The sequence below is a fragment of the Rhinopithecus roxellana genome, chromosome 7, assembly GCF_007565055.1.
Source record: "Rhinopithecus roxellana isolate Shanxi Qingling chromosome 7, ASM756505v1, whole genome shotgun sequence".
Taxonomy (NCBI): domain Eukaryota; kingdom Metazoa; phylum Chordata; class Mammalia; order Primates; family Cercopithecidae; genus Rhinopithecus; species Rhinopithecus roxellana.
Window position 1 is genome coordinate 58,813,553 of NC_044555.1, and position 17,975 is coordinate 58,831,527.

At 37.4% G+C, this 17,975-nt stretch overlaps 1 pseudogene; it reads left to right on the forward strand.

Annotated features, from left to right (window-relative positions):
- The first annotated feature begins 789 nt into the window (after positions 1–789).
- LOC104656966 lies at positions 790–1,792 on the forward strand (annotated as a pseudogene).
- The last annotated feature ends 16,183 nt before the right edge of the window (positions 1,793–17,975 follow it).

Sequence of the window (17,975 nt, forward strand, 5' to 3'; positions counted from 1 at the left end):
TCATGCATTTGTGTAGTTTTTAGAGATCTTCTTTATATTGATTTCTATTTTTATTGCACTGTGGTCTGAGAGTATGCGTTGTACAATTTTATTTTATTTTTTATTTATTGAGACTTGCTTTTTGATTGAACATGTGGTTGATCTTAGAATATGTACTGTGTGCAGACGAGAAGAATGTATATTCTGTAGTTGTTGGGTGGAGTGTTCTGTAGATAGCTATTAGTTCCAATTAGTCAAGGGTTGAGTTTAAGTCCAGTTTCTTTGTTAGTTTTCTGTGTTGGTGATCTGTCTAACACTGTCAGTGGGGTATTGAACCTGCTATGATTGTGCGGTTGTCTAATTATTTTCATAGGCCAAGAAGAACTTGTTTTATGAATATGAGTGCTCAATGTTAGATGCATATATATTTAGGATAGTTAAATCTTGTTGTATTGCACCCTTTATTATTATGTAATACTGTGTTAGGCTGTTCTTGCATTGTCATAAAGAAACACTTGAGACTGGGTAATTTATAAAGAAAAGAGGTTTAGACTTTCACTGGCAACATTAGCTGGCACTTGCTCTACTCTCTTAATGGGGAAGCAGTGAAATACAAGAGACTGAACTGTATCTGCCTTTATTTCCGATGGACTCACATTGAACTTTCAATCACAAAATTATAGCAAAGAAAGGAACCCGGACTTTAGTAACACAGATAGAACAAGTTGCAGCAGCAGTGGCAGCAGCAGAAGAAAAGCTTTAGTTTAGTTGATTTTCTGTAGTTATTGGTTGCTTGCTAGTCTCATGGTGATGGAAGCTGCAAAATTTTTTGAAGGGACCAAGAAGCTGCTGAAGGTTTGGTTCTCCTGGTAGCAGCCTGATACAAAGGAAGGATGTGGGAATCTTAGCAGTATTCCAAGATCTGAGTGGGACATATTTTTGAAGAATGTGTAATGTTCAATCAAGTGTGGCAAAAACTGACAGGCAGGAAGCTTATGTACTCAGTGAGAGTAGCATATTTGTCTCCAAGAGACGTTTCATTTTGAAGACATGTGGTACCACTCTCTTGCTTAAAGCACTGGTTCCTCTGTCGAAGCTTGCTGGGTGTTACAGTGGATTTGACTCTATTCAAAGCTTCTTTTAATCTTATGAGAATTTTATTAAGCCTTCTCACCAAGGGTACCCTAACCAGAATTTCCAGGAAGACATAGAGTTTCTCAATGCAATTTTCCCAAATGGAGCAGCATATTGTATGGGGTATATGAATTCTGACTGGTAGTACTTATATACTCTGAAGTTCCCAGAGAGTTGGGTAATCAGTCAGCCAGATCAAACCCTGGAAATTCTGATGAAGTGAACCTGACCCAGCAGTTATGGACCGGTTCTACATGAAAGATGGTGTTACTGCAAAGAATGTCACTCGTAAGAGTGGAATCTGTGACCTGATTCCAGGTTCTGTCACTGATGACACAATATTTAATCCTTTTGAATATTTGATGAATGGAATGAAATCAGATGGAACTTATTACTCACATCACTCCAGAACCAGAATCTTCTTTTGTTAGCTTTGAAATAAACAAGCCAGACCTCCTATGATGACCTGATTAGGAAAGTTGTGGAAGTCTTTAAGCAAGGAAAATTTGTGATGACCTTGTTTGTTAATCGGATTTCTAAATGTTGCACAGTGCTTTCTTTGCCCCAGAAGATTTAAGGTGTTAAGTGTCTTGATTGTCAGAGTGCTATGTTCAATGATTACAATTCTATTTTTACCCACTTTGCTAAAAATTAGCAACAGCAAAGTTTTAAAAAATGAAGAAAAAACACTAAAAGAGAACACACGTAGAGGGTGATGGATGCTTTCTAGATGTTGATACTGGGGGCAGTGCTTTCCACAGCCACCACCTTGTACTTACAGAAAGCCCTAGATGTAATGATAGTGTAATCATTTGAACTGTATGCATTATATCAAGGAGTTAGATGTCTTGAATGAATGCTTTCTTCTGTGTTTAGGTATTCTCTGCCACTCTTGCTGTGAAATTCAAATGCATGTAGAAAAAACTTTTATTATATGAAACTTTACAACACTCATGAAAGCAATTAAATTTGGTTTATGCACAGCATAATATTTCTCCAGGTATCATCCAAAATTCCTCACAGACAAGCCTTTTGTCCTCATTAGGTATTGGCCTCAGCTAACCATCTGGGACAGTTTTATTAAATTGCTGTGAGAATTTTACATTCAGTTACCTCCACTTTCCAGAATGTATTTTTTTTTTTTCAAACAAAGTCTCACTCTGTCACCCAGGCTGGAGTGCAGTGGTGCGATCTTGGCTCACTGCAACCTCCACCTCCCATGTTCAAACGATTCTCATGCCTCAGCCTCCCGAGTAGCTGGGATTACAGGTGTGCACCACCATGCCCAGTTAATTTTTATATTTTTAGTAGAGATGCGGTTTTGCCATGTTCTCCAGGCTAGTCTCAAACTCCTGGGCTCAATCAATCCACCCGCCTCGGCCTCTCAAAGTGCTGGGATTACAGTATATTATCTTTCTGATATATAGTTGGATTCAGTTTATTAGTATTCTGTTGAGGATTTAAAAATCTATGTTCATCAAGGATATCGGCCTGTAGTTTTCTGTTTTTATTGTGTCCTTCTCTGGTTTTCGGTTACACTGGCCTTGTAGAATGAATTAGAAAAAGTGTCCTCTATTTCAGTTTTTAGAATAGTTTGAAAGAATTGGTATTAATTCTTCTTTAAAGATTTGGTGCAATTCAGTGGTGAAGTCATTTGCTTCTGAATTTTTCTTTGTTGAGAGACTTATTATTGATTCAATCTCACAACTTGTTATTGGTCTGTTCAGGTTTTCTATTTCTTCTTCATTCACATCATTGTAGATTGTATGTACCCAAGAATAATCAATCAATTTTCTTCTAGGTTTTCCTATTTCTTAGCCTAGTAGTTGTAGTTCATAGTAGTCTATGATGATCTTTTGTATTTCTGCGTTATGTTTTATTTATTTGAGTCTTCTCTCTTTTTTTCTTAGTCAGGCTACTGTATGGTTGATTTTGTTTCTCTCTTTTAAAAACCTTTTCATTTTGTTGATGTTTTGTATTTTTTTAGTCTCAATTTTGTTTATTTCTAATCTGATCTTTATTGGTTCTTTCCTTTTACTAATTCTGAGTTTTTTTGTTTTGATTTTCTTGTTCCTTGACATACATTGCTAAGTTTTGATTTTCTGGTTCCTTGACATACATTGCTAAATTGTTTTTAGTTTTTTGAGGTAAGTTATTATTGCTATAAATGTGCATCTTAAAACTGTTTTTGCTGTTCATTGGTTTTGGTATGTGTTTCTAATTTCATTTGTTTCAAGGAATTTTAAATTTTTATTGTTAATTGCTTCCTCCACCCATTGGTTGTTCAAGAACCTGTTATTTAATTTCCATGTGTTTATATATTTTCAAATGTTCCTCTTGCTATTGATTTCTAGTTTTTTTTTTTTATACTTTATGTTCTAGGGTACATGTGCACAACGTGCAGGTTTGTTACATATGTATACATGTGCCATGTTGGTGTGCTGCACCCATTAACTCATCATTTACATTAGGTATATCTCCTAATGCTATTCCTCCCCCCACACCACAACAGGCCCCGGTGTGTGATGTTCCCCTTCCTGTGTCCAAGTGATCTCATTGTTCAGTTCCCACCTATGAGTGAGAACATGTGGTGTTTGGTTTTCTGTTCTTGCGATAGTTTGCTGAGAATGATGATTTCCAGCTGCATCCATGTCCCTACAAAGGACACGAACTCATCCTTTTTTATGACTGCATAGTATTCCATGGTGTATATGTGTCACATTTTCTTAATCCAGTCTGTCATTGATGGACATTTGGGTTGGTTCCAAGTCTTTGCTATTGTGAATAGTGCCGCAATAAACATACATGTGCACGTGTCTTTATAGTAGCATAATTTATAATCCTTTGGGTATATACCCAGTAATGGGATGGCTGGGTCAAATGGTATTTCTAGTTCTAGACCCTTGAGGAATCGCCACACTGTCTTCCACAATGGTTGAACTAGTTTACAGTCCCACCAACAGTGTAAAAGTGTTCCTATTTCTCCACATTCTCTCCAGCACCTGTTGTTTCCTGACTTTTTAAAGATTGCCATTCTAACTGGTGTGAGATGGTATCTCATTGCAATTTTGATTTGCATTTCTCTGATGGTGAGTGATGATGAGCATTTTTTCATGTGTCTGTTGGCTGCATAAATGTCTTCTTTTGAGAAGTATCTGTTCATATCCTTTGCCCACTTTTTGATGGGGTTGTTTGTTTTTTTCTTGTAAATTTCTTTGAGTTCTTTGTAGGTTCTGCATATTAGCCCTTTGTCAGATGAGTAGTTTGCAAAAATTTTCTCCCATTCTGTAGGTTGCCTGTTCACTCTGATGGTAGTTTCTTTTGCTGTGCAGAAGCTCTTTAGTTTAATTAGAACCCATTTGTCAATTTTGGCTTTTGTTGCCATTGCTTTTGGTGTTTTAAACATGAAGTCCTTGCCATGTCCTGAATGGTATTACCTAGGTTTTCTTGTAGGATTTTTATGGTTTTAGGTCTAATATTTAAGTCTCTAATCCATCTTGAATTAATTTTTGTGTAAGGTGTAAGGAAAGGATCCAGTTTCCGCTTTCTACTTATGACTAGCCAGTTTTTCCAGCGCCATTTATTAAATAGGGAATCCTTTCCCCATTTCTTGTTTTTGTCAGGTTTGTCAAAGATCAGATAGTTGTAGATGTGTGGTATTATTTCTGAGGGCTCTGCTCTAATGCATTGGTCTATATCTCTGTTTTGGTACCAGTACCATGCTGTTTTGGTTACTGTAGCCTTGTAGTATAGTTTGAAGTCAGGTAGCATGATGCCTCCAGCTTTGCTCTTTTGACTTAGGATTGCCTTGGCAATGTGGGCTCTTTTTCGGTTCCATATAAACTTTAAAGCAGTTTTTTCCAATTCTGTGAAGAAAGTCATTGGTAGCTTAATGGGGATGACATTGAATCTATGAATTACCTTGGGCAGTATGGCCATTATCACGATATAGATTCTTCCTATCCATGAGCATGGAATGTTCTTCCATTTGTTTCTGTCCTCTTTCATTTCATTGAGCAGTGGTTTGTAGTTCTCCTTGAAGAGGTCCTTTACATCCCTTGTAAGTTGGATTCCTAGGTATTTTATTCTCTTTGAAGCAATTGTGAATGGGAGTTCATTCATGATTTGGCTCTCTGTTTGTCTGTTATTGGTGTATAAGAATGCTTGTGATTTTCGCACATTGATTTTGTATCCTGAGACTTTGTTGAAGTTGCTTATCAGCTTGAGAAGATTTTGGGCTGCGACAATAGGGTTTTCTAAATAGACAATCATGTCATCTGCAAACAGGGACAATTTGACTTCTTCTTTTCCTAATTGAATACTCTTTATTTCTTTCTCCTACCTGATTGCACTGGCCAGAACTTCCAACACTATGTTGAATAGGAGTGATGAGAGAGGGCATCCCTGTCTTGTGCCAGTTTCTAAGGGGAATGCTTCCGGTTTTTGCCCATTCAGTATGATATTGGCTGTGGGTTTGTCATAAATAGCTCTTATTATTTTGAGATACGTTCCATCAATCCCCAATGTATTGAGAGTTTTTAGCATGAAGGGCTGTTGAATTTTGTCAAAGGCCTTTTCTGCATCTATTGAGATAATCATGTGGTTTTTGTCTTTGGTTCTGTTTATATGCTGGATTATGTTTATTGATTCGTGTATGTTGAACCAGCCTTGCATCCCAGGGATGAAGCCCACTTGATCCTGGTGGATAAGCTTTTTGCTGTGCTGCTGGATTTGGTTTGCCAGTGTTTTATTGAGGATTTTTGCATCGATGTTCATCAGGGATATTGGTCTAAAATTCTCTTTTTTTGTTGTGTCTCTGCCAGGCTTTGGTATCAGGATGATGTTGGCCTCCTAAAATGAGTTAGGAAAGATTCCCTCTTTTTCTATTGATCAGAATCGTTTCAGAATGTATGGTACCAGCTCCTCCTTGTACCTCTGGTAGAATTCAGCTGTGAATCCATCTGGTCCTGGACTTCTTTGATTGATAGGCTATTAATTATTGCCTCAATTTCAGAGCCTGCTATTGGTCTATTCAGGGATTCAACTTCTTCCTGGTTTAGTCTTGAGAGAGTGTAAGTGTCCAGGAATTTATCCATTTCTTCTAGTTTTTCTGGATTATTTGCATAGAGGTGTTTACAGTATTCTCTGACTGTAGTTTGTATTTTTGGGGGGTCGGTGGTGATATCCCCTTTATCATTTTTTATTGTGTCTATTTGATTCTTCTCTCTTTTTTTCTTTATTAGTCTTGCTAGTGGTCTATCATATTTGTTGATCTTTTCAAAAAACTAGCTCCTGGATTCAGCGATTTTTTGAAGGGTTTTTTGTGTCTCTATCTCCTTCAGTTCTGCTCTGATCTTAGTTATTTCTTGCCTTCTGCTAGGTTTTGAATGTGTTTGCTCTTGCTTCTCTAGTTCTTTTAATTGTGATGTTAGGGTATCTATTTTAGATCTTTCCTGCTTTCACTTGTCGGCGTTTAGTGCTATAAATTTCCCTCTACACACTGGTATAAATGTGTCCCAGACATTCTGGTATGTTATATCTTTGTTCTCATTGGTTTCAAAGAACATCTTTATTTCTGCCTTCATTTCGTTATGTACCCAGTAGTCATTCAGGAGCCAATTGTTCAGTTTCCATGTAGTTGAGTGTTTTTGATTGAGTTTCTTAGTACTGAGTTCTAGTTTGATTGCACTGTGGTCTGAGAGACAGTTTGTTATAATTTCTGTTCTTTTACATTTGCTGAGAAGTGCTTTATTTCCAACTATGTGGTCAATTTTGGAATAAGTGTGATGTGTTGCTCAGAAGAATGTATATTCTGTTGATTTGGGGTAGAGAGTTCTGTAGATGTCTATTAGGTCTGCTTGGTACAGAGCTGAGTTCAATTCTTGGATATCCTTGTTAACTTTCTGTCTCGTTGATCTGTCTAATGTTGACAATGGGGTGTTAAAATCTCCCATTATTATTGAATGGGAGTCTAAGTCTCTTTGTAAGTCTCTAAGGAGTTGCTTTATGAATCTGGGTGCTCCTGTATTGGGTGCATATATATTTAGGATAGTTAGCTCTTCCTGTTAATTGATCCCTTTACCATTATGTAATGAGCATCTTTGTTTCTTTTGATCTTTGATGGTTTAAAGTCTGTTTTATCAGAGACTAGGATTCTTCTTTGTCTCTTTTTCATCTTTGACTGGATATTTACTTGTCTGATAAAAGTATAGCTACTACTACTTGCTTTTCCTTTTCATTTATGTGAAATATCTTTTTTATGAAAATGTTTACATTTTAGTAGTTTTGGGTAAAATAGGAATCAACATTCCTGGGGTACATGTGACATTCTGAAATAGGCATATAATGTATAATAATCATACCAGGGTAGTTGGAATATCCATCACCCTAAGCCCTGATCATTTATTTGTGTTAGGAACATTCCAATCCCACTCTTTTAGTTATTCTAAAATATAGGGTAAATTTTTTTTTACTATTATCACCCTGTTGAGCTATCAAATGTTAGATGTTATTCATTCTTTCTATTTTTGTGCACCCATTAACCATCCTCATTTCCCCTCCATTACCCTTCCCAGCCTCTGATAATCATTATTCTACTCTCTGTGTCTATGAGTTCAATTGTTTTAATTTTTAGCTACGTGTGAGTGAGAACTTGTGAAATTAGTCTTTCTGTGCCTGGCTTATTTCACTTAACATAATGTCCTCCAGTTCCATACATGTTGCAAATGACAGGATTTTATTCTTTTTCACAGCTGACTAATATTCTATTTTGTATATATGTACCACACTTTCTTTGTCCATTTATTCATATATGTACACTTATGTTGATTCCAAATCTTACATATTGTGAATAGGGCTGCAATGAATATGGGAGTGTAGATATCTCTTCAATATCCTGATTACCTCTTTTTAGATATATATTTAGCAGTGGAAATGCTGGATCATATGGTAGTTCTATTTTAAGTTTTTCTGAGAAACGTCCATACTGTTCTCGATAGTGGCTGTCCTAATTTACATCTCTGCCAACAGTGTATGTGGGTTTCACTTTCTTCACATCCTTGCCAACATTTGTTACTGCCTGTCTTTTGGAAAAAAGGCATCTTACCTGGGTGAGATGATATCTCATTGTGGTTTTGATTAGAATTTCTCTGATTATTGATGAAATTGAGCATTTTTTCCATATACTTCTTAGCCATTTGTACGGCTTCTTTTGAGACTTGTCTATTCAGGTCATTTGCCCATTTCAAAGCTGGGTTATTTGATTTTTTCCTATTGAGTTGTTTGAGCTCCTTATATAGTCTAGTTATTACTCCTTTGTCAGATATGTTACTTGCAAATACTTTCTCCCATTCTGTGGGTTTCTCTTCACTTTGTTGACTGTTTCCTTGACTGTGAAGAAGCATTTTCGCTTGATTTAATCCCACTTGTCTATTTTTGATTTGGTTGCCTGTGCTTCTAAGGTATTACTCAAGAAATCTTTGCCCAGATCTATGTCCTGGTAGGTTTCCTCAATGTTTTCTTTTAGTAGTTTCATAATTGCAGGGCTTAGATTTAAGTATTTAATCCATTTTGATTTGATTTTTATACATGGCAAAAGATAAAGGTCTAGTTTCTTTCTTCTACATAGAGATATCTAGGTTTCCCAGCACCATTTGTTCAAGAGACGGTCTTTCCCCCAATATATGTTCTTGACACTTTCGTTAAAAAGGAGTTTACTGTAAATGTGTGGATTAAGTTCTGGGTTCTGCATTCTGTTCCATTGGTCTACGTATCTGTTTTTATGCCAGCACCATGTTGTTTTGGTAACTAAATCCCTGTAGTATCATTTGAAGTCTGGTAATGTGATTCCTCCAGTTTTGCTCTTTTTCCTTAGGATGATCTTGGCTAGTCTAGGTCTTTTGTGGCTCCAAATACATTTTAGAAATTTTTTTCTATTTCTGTGAAGAATGTCATTGGTATTTTCATAGGGATTGCCTTGAATTTGTAGGTTGCTTTGGGTAGTATGGACATTTTAACAATATTGATTTTTCTTATCTATGAGCATGGAATATATTACAATTTTTGTTCTCTTCAATTTCTTTTATCAATGTTTTATAGTTTTAATTGTAGAGCCCTTTCACCTCTTCGGTTAAGTATATCCCTGGGTATTTTATTTTATTTGTAGCTAATATAGATAGGATTATTTTATTGATTTCTTTTGTATATCATTTACAGTTAGTATATGGAAATGCTACTGATTTTATATCCTGCAACTTTACTGAATTTGTTTATCAACTCTAATAATTTTTTGTGGTATCAGTTTTTCCCCATTTAGTATGATACTTGGGTCTATCATATATGGCCTTCATCATGTTGAGGTATGTTCATTCTGTACCCAGTTTTTTGAGAGTTTTTATCATGAAGGAATGTTGAATTTTATCAAATACATTTTCAGCATCAGTTGGAAAGATCATATGGTTTTTGTTCTTCATTCTGTTGATATAATGTATCACACTGATTGATTTGCATATGTTGAAACATTCTTTATCCCTGGGTTGATCCCACTTTGTTATAGTGAATAATCTTTTTAATGTGTTGTTGAATTTGTTTTACTGGGATTTTGTTGAGGATATTTGCATCTATGTTCATCAGAGATATACTGGCCTGTAGTTTTCTTTTTTGGTTGTCTTTGGTTTTGGTATCAGGGTAATGCTGGCTTCATAGCATGAGTTTGAAAGTAATCTCTCCTCCTCAATTTTTTGGAATAGTTTGATAATGTTTGGTATTAGTTCTTCTTTAAATGTTTGGTAGAATTCAACAGTTAAACCATTGGGTCCTGAGTTTTTCTTTGAAGAGAGACGTTTTATTATGGCTTTGATCTCATTGCTTGTTATTGGTCTATTCGGGTTCTGGATTTCTTCATGGTTCTATCTTGCTAGGTTGTATGTGTGTAGGAATTTATCAATTTCTTCTAGGTTTTCCAATTTATTGGCGTATAATTGCTCAAAATGGTCTCTAATGATCCTTTGAATTGCTGCAGTATCAGTTATAAAGTCTTCTTTTAATTTCTTACCTTACTTATTTGAATTTTATTATTATTATTATTATTATTATTATTATTACTATTATTATACTTTAAGTTCTAGGGTACATGTGCATAACGTACAGGTTTATTACATATGTATACTTGTGCCATGTTGGTGTGCTGCACCCATCAACTCGTCAGCACCCGTCAACTCGTCCTTTACATCAAGTATAACTCCCAATGCAATCCCTCCCCCCTTCCCCATCCCCGTGATAGGCCCCGGTGTGTGATGTTCCCCTTCCCGAGTCCAAGTGATCTCATTGTTCAGTTCCCCTAGTCTGGCTAAAGTTTTGTCAATTTTGTTTATCTTTGTAAAAAGCCAGCTTTTTGTTTTGTTGATCTTTTGTATTGCTTTTTGGTTTCAATTTCATTTATTTTTGCTCCGATCATTATGATTTCCTTTCTTCTATGTATTTTGTGTATGATTTGCTCTTGCTTTTGTAATTCCTTAAGATGCATTTTAAAATTGGTTATTTGTTGTTTTTCTACTTATTTGATGTAGGACTTATTGCTATAAACTTTCCTTTTAGTATTGCTTTTGCTGTGTCCCATAGATTTTGGTTTGTTATGTTTGCATTTTCATTTGCTTCAATGCACTTTAAAATTTCATTACTAACTTCTTCATTGACCCACTGCTAATTGAAGCGCATATTGTTTTATTTCCATGTGTTTGCATGGTTCCTAAAGTTCTTCTTGTTATTGACATCTAGTTTTATTTTATTGTGGTCAGATACTTGATACTATCTTAGTTTTACTAAGGTTTTTAAGACTTGTTTTGTGGCCTAACATAGGTCTGCCCTTGAGAATGATCCATGTTCTCAGAAGAAAGTGTATTCTGCAGCTCTTGGATAAAACGTTGTGTAAAGATTTATGAGATCCATCTGACTTATCATGCAGATTAAATTTGATATTTCTTTGTTGATTTTCTATCTGGATGATCTGTCCAATGCTGAAAGCTATGTGTTAAGGTCTCCAGCTATTATTGTATTGGAGGAGTCTATCTCTTTCTTAAAACTCTAATAAAATTTGCTTTCTGTGTCTGAGTGCCCCAGTGTTGGGTGCGTATATATTTACAGTTATTATATTCTCTTGCTGAAGTGACCTCTTTATCATTATATAATGACCTTTTTAGTCTGTTTTTATAGTTTTGTCTTGAAATCTATTTTATCTGATACAAAAGTATAGATATTTGTGCTCCTTTTTTGGTTTTTATTGGCATAGAATATCTTTTTCCAGCCCTTTATTTTCAGTCTGTGTGTATCTATATAGGTAAAATGAGTTTCTTGTAGGTACCATTTAGTTGGGTCTTTTAAGAAATTCATTCAAGATTTTAGTTCATTTACATTCAATGCTATTGATAAGTAAAGACTTACTATTTCTATGTTGTTATTTGTTTTCTGGCTGTTTAGTGTTCCTCTCTCCCTCCCTCCCTCCCTCCTCCCCTTCCCCTTCCCCTTCCCCTTCCCCTCCTTCTCCGTCTCCTCTCCTTCTCCTTTTCCTTTTCCTTTTCCTTTTCCTTTTCCTTTTCCTTTTCCTTTTCCTTTTCCTTTTCCTTTTCCTTCCTTCCTTCCTTCCTTCCTTCCTTCCTTCCTTCCTTCCTTCCTCCTTTGTGTAAAAGTGATTTTCTCTGGTAGTAGGTTTTAATTTCTTGCTTTTTATTTATTGTGTATCTGTAGACTTTTTTGGTTTGAGGTATCATGAGTCTTGCAAATAACATCTTATAACCAATCATTTTAAACTGATGACAACTAAACTGTTATTACAGAAAAGCACAACAAATAAACAAAGAAGGAAAGTGAACACTAATAAAAACTACACTTTAACACCATCCCCTCCCAGATTTTTAATTTTTGTTGTTTATAGTTATGACTTTTAATACTATCTCTTAAAACATGGTTGTAGTTATTATTTTTATAGGTTTGTCTTTTAGTCTTCCTACTCAAGATGTGAATGCTTTACACACCATTACAGTGTTAGATTATTCTATATTCGTCTGTGTACTTACTGCTATCAGTGAGTTTTGTATGTTCATATGACTTCTTATTGCTTATTAGCATCCTTTTCTTCTTTTCTTTAAGATTGAAAAACTCTATTTAGCATTTTTTTGTGGGACATGTGTGTACTTGATGAATTCCCTTAGCTTTTTTTTTTTTTTTTTTTTTTTTTTTTTTTTTTTTTTTTTTTTGCTTTGGGAAAGTCTTCCTTTCTCCTTTATGTTTGAAGGATATTTTGCTGGATATAATATTCTAGGATAAAAGTTTTTTCCTTCAGCACTTTGAATATGTAATGGCAGTCTCTTGTAGCCTGCAAGGTTTCCACTGAGACATCTGCTGCCAGACATATTGCTACTTCTTTGTGTTATATTTGTTTCTTTTCTATTGTTGCTTTTAAAATTATGTTTTCATCTTTGACCAATGCCTAGAGGTCGTCTCATTTAGTTTAACCCTGCCTGGTGTTATATGACCTTCTTGTACCTGAACACTGATATCTTTCTCTAGGTTTGGAATGCTCTTTGTTATTATTTCTTTGAATTAACTTTTCTCTCTAACAGTTTCTCTCTCTAACTCCTCTCTAAGACCTTTTGAGGCTATTTTCTACATCTTGTAGCCATGCTTTGCTTTTATTTTTTTTTTTTATCTGTTTTTTTAACTTTTATTTTAAGTTCAGGGGTACATGTGCAGGTTCGTTATATAGGTAAACTCGTGTCATGGGTTTTTTTTGTATAGACTATTTCCTCATCCAGGTATTAAGCATAGTACTCATTAGTTATTTTTTCCTGATTCTCTCCTTCCTCCCACCTTCCACTCTCCAATACGCCCCAGTATGTGTTGTTCCCCTCTGTGGAGACACATTCTTACTCATCATTTTTCTCTTTATAATTTACAAAAAGAAATGTATAACACATATATGTTTCTCATATATTAACATTATACACTCTTCTGTTTTAAACCTTTAATATGGGTACAGCATAAGAGTATATACAAAATATACCTGAAATGCTAATGAGAAAAAATATGTAATTCTATTTCCTCCTAGATTTTTTAAAATAACAAGTATGCCAAATACTATTTTGACTAATAGGGGTCCACAGCTTAATTTAAACACTATTTCCCTCAGAGTATTAGGTATAATAAATTAAAAGGTATAATATATATAATGTACAAACAACAGTAATCAAATTTATAAGAAAGAACTATAATCACCTGCAAAACTGAAAAATCTGAGACAAAACTAATAAAAATCATTTTTTAGCAGAAGCATTGATTCATATTAAAAAGTCACTTAAATACTACGTTATAAGTCTACATAAAGCAAAGTAGATTATTTGTATGGTAAATCTCAAGATTACTGAATAGCAAGAGTTTCAAGTATAGACTAGTACCTTTTATTTTCCCATGCTTCGCTTAAAAAAAATTTTTTTTTCTTCTCTGTGTTTTCATATAGCCTCTGTTTGAGCTTACTAATTCTTTCTTCTGCTTGATCAATTCTGCTGTGGAGAGATTCCGGTGCATTTTTCAGTGTGTCAATTGAATATTTCTGCTCTAGAATTTTGCTTGATTTCCAAAAATTATTTCAATCTCTTTGTTAAATTTCTTTGATAGGATTCTGAATTCCTTCTCTGTGTTCTCTTGAAGTTTCTTGAATTTCCTCAAAACAGTTATTTTGGGTTGGATGCAGTGACTCATGCTTGTAATCCCAGTGCTATGGGAGGCCAAGATGGGAAGGTTGCCTGAGAACTGGAGTTTGAGGCCAGTCTGGGCAACATAGCAAGACCTTATGTCTACAAAATTTTAAAAAAATGTTAGCCAGGCATGGTGGTGTGTACCTCTAGTCTCAGCTACTCGGGAGAGTGAGGTGGGAGTATCATTTGAGCCCAGGAGTTTGAGACTGCAGTGAACTATGATCACACCACTGTACTCCAGCCTAGGCAACAGAGCAATCCCCCTGCCCCCCACTAAAAAAAAAGCAGCTATTTTGAATCCTTTGCTGAAATGTCACATGTCTCTGTTATTCTGGGATTTGTCACTGGTGGCTTATTTAGTTTGTTTGGTGAGGTCATAGTTTTCCTACATTTTCCTGATGCTTGTGGATATTCATCAATTAGATATTTATTCTAGTCTTCACAGTCTGGCCTTGTATGTACTGGTCCTTCTTAAGGCTTTCCAGGAATTCAAAGGGTTTTGATCTAAGTCTTTGGTCATTGCAACCATATCTGCACTAGGGGGCTCCCTAACCCTAACAATGCTGCAACTTTTGCAGGTTCTTACTGCCTTGGTGCACTTGGACGAGATCCGGATTTCTCCAGGCAGTCTCTAGTTCTCTTCCCTCACTTTCTCCCAACAGAAGGAGTCTCTCTCTCTCTCTCTCTCTCCCTCTCTCTCTCTCTCTCCCTCTCTCTCTCTCCATGCTGGAATGCCTGGAGTTGGGGAAGGGGTGATGCAAGCAATACTGTGGCCACCACAGCTGAGACTGTGCTGGATCACACCTGAAGTCAGCATAGTACTGGGTCTCGCCGAAAGACGATGATGATACTGCTGGGCTACCAAGGCCCAAGGGCTCATTTTTCCACAGGTGGTGAATCCTGCCAGGACTGGGTCTTTCTCTTCAGCGCATTAGGCTCCCTTTTGGCCCAGGGTGGGTCTAGAAATGCTATCCAGGAACTAGGGCCTGGAATCAGGGGCTTCAGGAATCTGCTTTGTGCTTTATTTAACTGTGGCTTTGCTGGTACCCATGTTGCCAGACAAAGTCCTCTGTGCTCTTCCCTCTCCTTATTGCAAGCAGAAGGAGTCACTCCCTGAGTCGCACTGCCTGGACTTGGGGGAGGGGTGACACAAGCACTCCCTTGGCTGCCACAGCTGATGTCTCACTGGTTCACATGTACTCCCATTCCACTGGCTCTGAGCACAGTGCAGCACCTGAACTTCCTCAAGGACTGCAGTTCTTGCAGCTTGACTGCTTTTTAAATCTATTCAGGAGCCAAGGGTACTTTAACTGGCCAGTGGTGGAGCTAGCCAAAACTTGAGTTTTTATCACTGGTGCAGAGAATTCCCTTTTGGCTGGGGCTAGTTTAAATGCTCCCTCCATGGGCACTGTAAATTACCTTGGGCAGTATGGCCATTTTCACGATATTGATTCTTCCTATCCATGAGCGTGGTATGTTCTTCCATTTGTTTGTGTCCTCTTTTATTTCACTGAGCAGTGGTTTGTAATTCTCCTTGAAGAGGTCCTTTACATCCCTTGTAAGTTGGATTCCTAGGTATTTTATTCTCTTTGAAGCAATTGTGAATGGAAGTTCATTCATGATTTGGCTCTCTGTTTGTCTGTTACTGGTGTATAAGAATGCTTGTGATATTTGCACATTGATTTTGTATCCTGAGACTTTGCTGAAGTTGCTTGTCAGCTTAAGGAGATTTTGGGCTGAGACAATGGTTTTTTTTTTTTTTTTTTTTTTTTTTGAGATGGAGTCTTGCTCTGTTGCCCAGGTTGGAGTGCAGTGGCACAATCTCGGCTCACTGCAAGCTCTGCCTCCCAGGTTCACGCCATTCTCCTGCCTCAGCCTCCCGAGTAGCTAGGACTACAGGCGCCCGCCACCACACCGGGCTAATTTTTTTCTATTTTTAGTAGAGACAGGGTTTCACCACGTTAGCCAGGTTGGTCTCGATCTCCTGACCTCGTGATCAGCCTGCCTTGGCCTCCCAAAGTGCTGGGATTACAGGCGTGAGCCACCACACCCGGCCTACAATGGGGTTTCTAAATATACAATTATGTCATCTGCAAACAAGGACAATTTGACTTCCTCTTTTTCTAATTGAATACCCTTTATTTCTTTCTTCTGCCTGATTGCCCTGGCCAGAACTTCCAATACTATGTTGAATAAGAGTGGTGAGAGAGGGCATCCCTGTCTTGTGCCAGTTTTCAAAGGGAATGCTTCCAGTTTTTGCCCATTCAGTATGATATTGGCTGTGGGTTTGCCAGAAATAGCTATTATTATTTTGAGATACGTTCCATCAATACCTAGTTTATTGACAGTTTTTAGCATGAAGGGCTATTGAATTTTGTTGAAGGCCTTTTCTGCATCTATTGAGATAATCATGTGGTTTTTGTCTTTGGTCCTGTTTATATGACGGACTGCATTTAGTGATTTGCATATGTTGAACTAGCCTTGCATCCCAGGGATAAAGCCAACTTGATCTTGGTGGATAAGTTTTTTGGTGTGCTGCTGGATTCAATTTGCCAGTATTTTACTGAGGATTTTTGCATCAATGTTCATCAGGGATATTGGTCTAAAATTCTCTTTTTTTTGTTGTGTCTCTGCCATGCTTTGATATCAGGATGATGTTGCCCTCATAAAATGAGTTAGGGGGGATTCCCTCTTTTTCTATTGATTGGAATAGTTTCCGAAGGAATGGTACCAGCTCCTCTTTGTACCTCTGGTAGAACTCAGCTATGACTCCATCTGGTCCTGGAGTTTTTTTTTTATTAGTAGGCTGTTAATTATTGCCTCAATTTCAGAGCCTGTTTTATTTCACTGATGTTATTCCTTCTGTTTGTTAGTTTTCCTTCTAACAGTCAGGTCCCTCAGCTGCAGGTCTGTTGGAATTTTCTGGAAATCCACTCCAGACCCTGTTTGCCTGGGTATCATCAGCAGAGGCTGCAGAACAGCAGATATTGTAAAAAAGCAAATATTGCTGCCTGTTCCTTCCTCTGGAAGCTTCATCTCAGAGGGGCACCCGGCTGCATGAGGTCAGTCCTCCTCTACTGGGAGGTGTCTCCAAGTTAGGCTACACGGGGGTCAGGGACCCACTTGAGGAGGTAGTTTGTCCATACTCAGAGCTCAAACACCATGCTAGGAGGACCACTGCTCTCTTCAGAATTCTCAGACAGGGACATTTAAGTCTGCAGAAGTTTCTGCTGCCTTTTGTTCAGCTATGCCCTGCCCCAAGAGGTGGCGTGTACAGAGGCAGGCAAGCCTCGTAGAGCTGAGGTGGGCTCCACCCAGTTCGAGCTTCTTGGCTGCTTTGTTTATCTACTCAAGCCTCAGCAACAGCAGACGCCCCTCTGCCAGCCAGGCTTGCCACCTTGCAGTTCGGTCTCAGAATAGCAGTGAGCAAGGCTCCATGGGAGTGGTATTCATTGAGCCAGGCACAGGATGTAATCTCCTGGTGTGCCATTTGCTAAGACCGTTGGTAAAGCACAGTGTTTAGGTGGCAGTGTCCCAATTTTCCTGGTACAATCTGTCATTTCCCTTCCCTTGGCTAGGAAAGGGAAATCCCCTGACCCCTTGCACTTCCTGGGTGAGGCGATGCCCCACCCTGCTTCTGCTCGCCCTCCGTGGGCTGTGCCCACTGTCCTACTAGTCCCAATGAGATGAACCACATTTGGCCATCCTGGAATGGACCCCAGTCATTCTTAAAATAAGGTAGTATATGCATTGAGATTCTTCACAGAACTAGAAAAAAACTATTTTAAAATCACGTGAAATCAAAAGGAGCCCGAATAGTCAAGGCAATCCTAAGCAAAAGGAGACATCATGCTATCCAACTTCAAGTTATACTACAGGGATAGAGTAACCAACACAGCATGGTACTCGTACAAAAACAGACACATAGACCCACAGAACAGAATAGAGAACTCAGAAGTAAGACAGGATACCTACAATTATCTGATCTTTGACAAAGCTGACAAAAACAAGCAATGGAGAAAGGATGCCCTATTCAATAAATGGCACTGGAATAATTGTCTAGCTATATGAAGAATATTAAAACTGGACCCCTTCCTTACACTATGTACACAAATT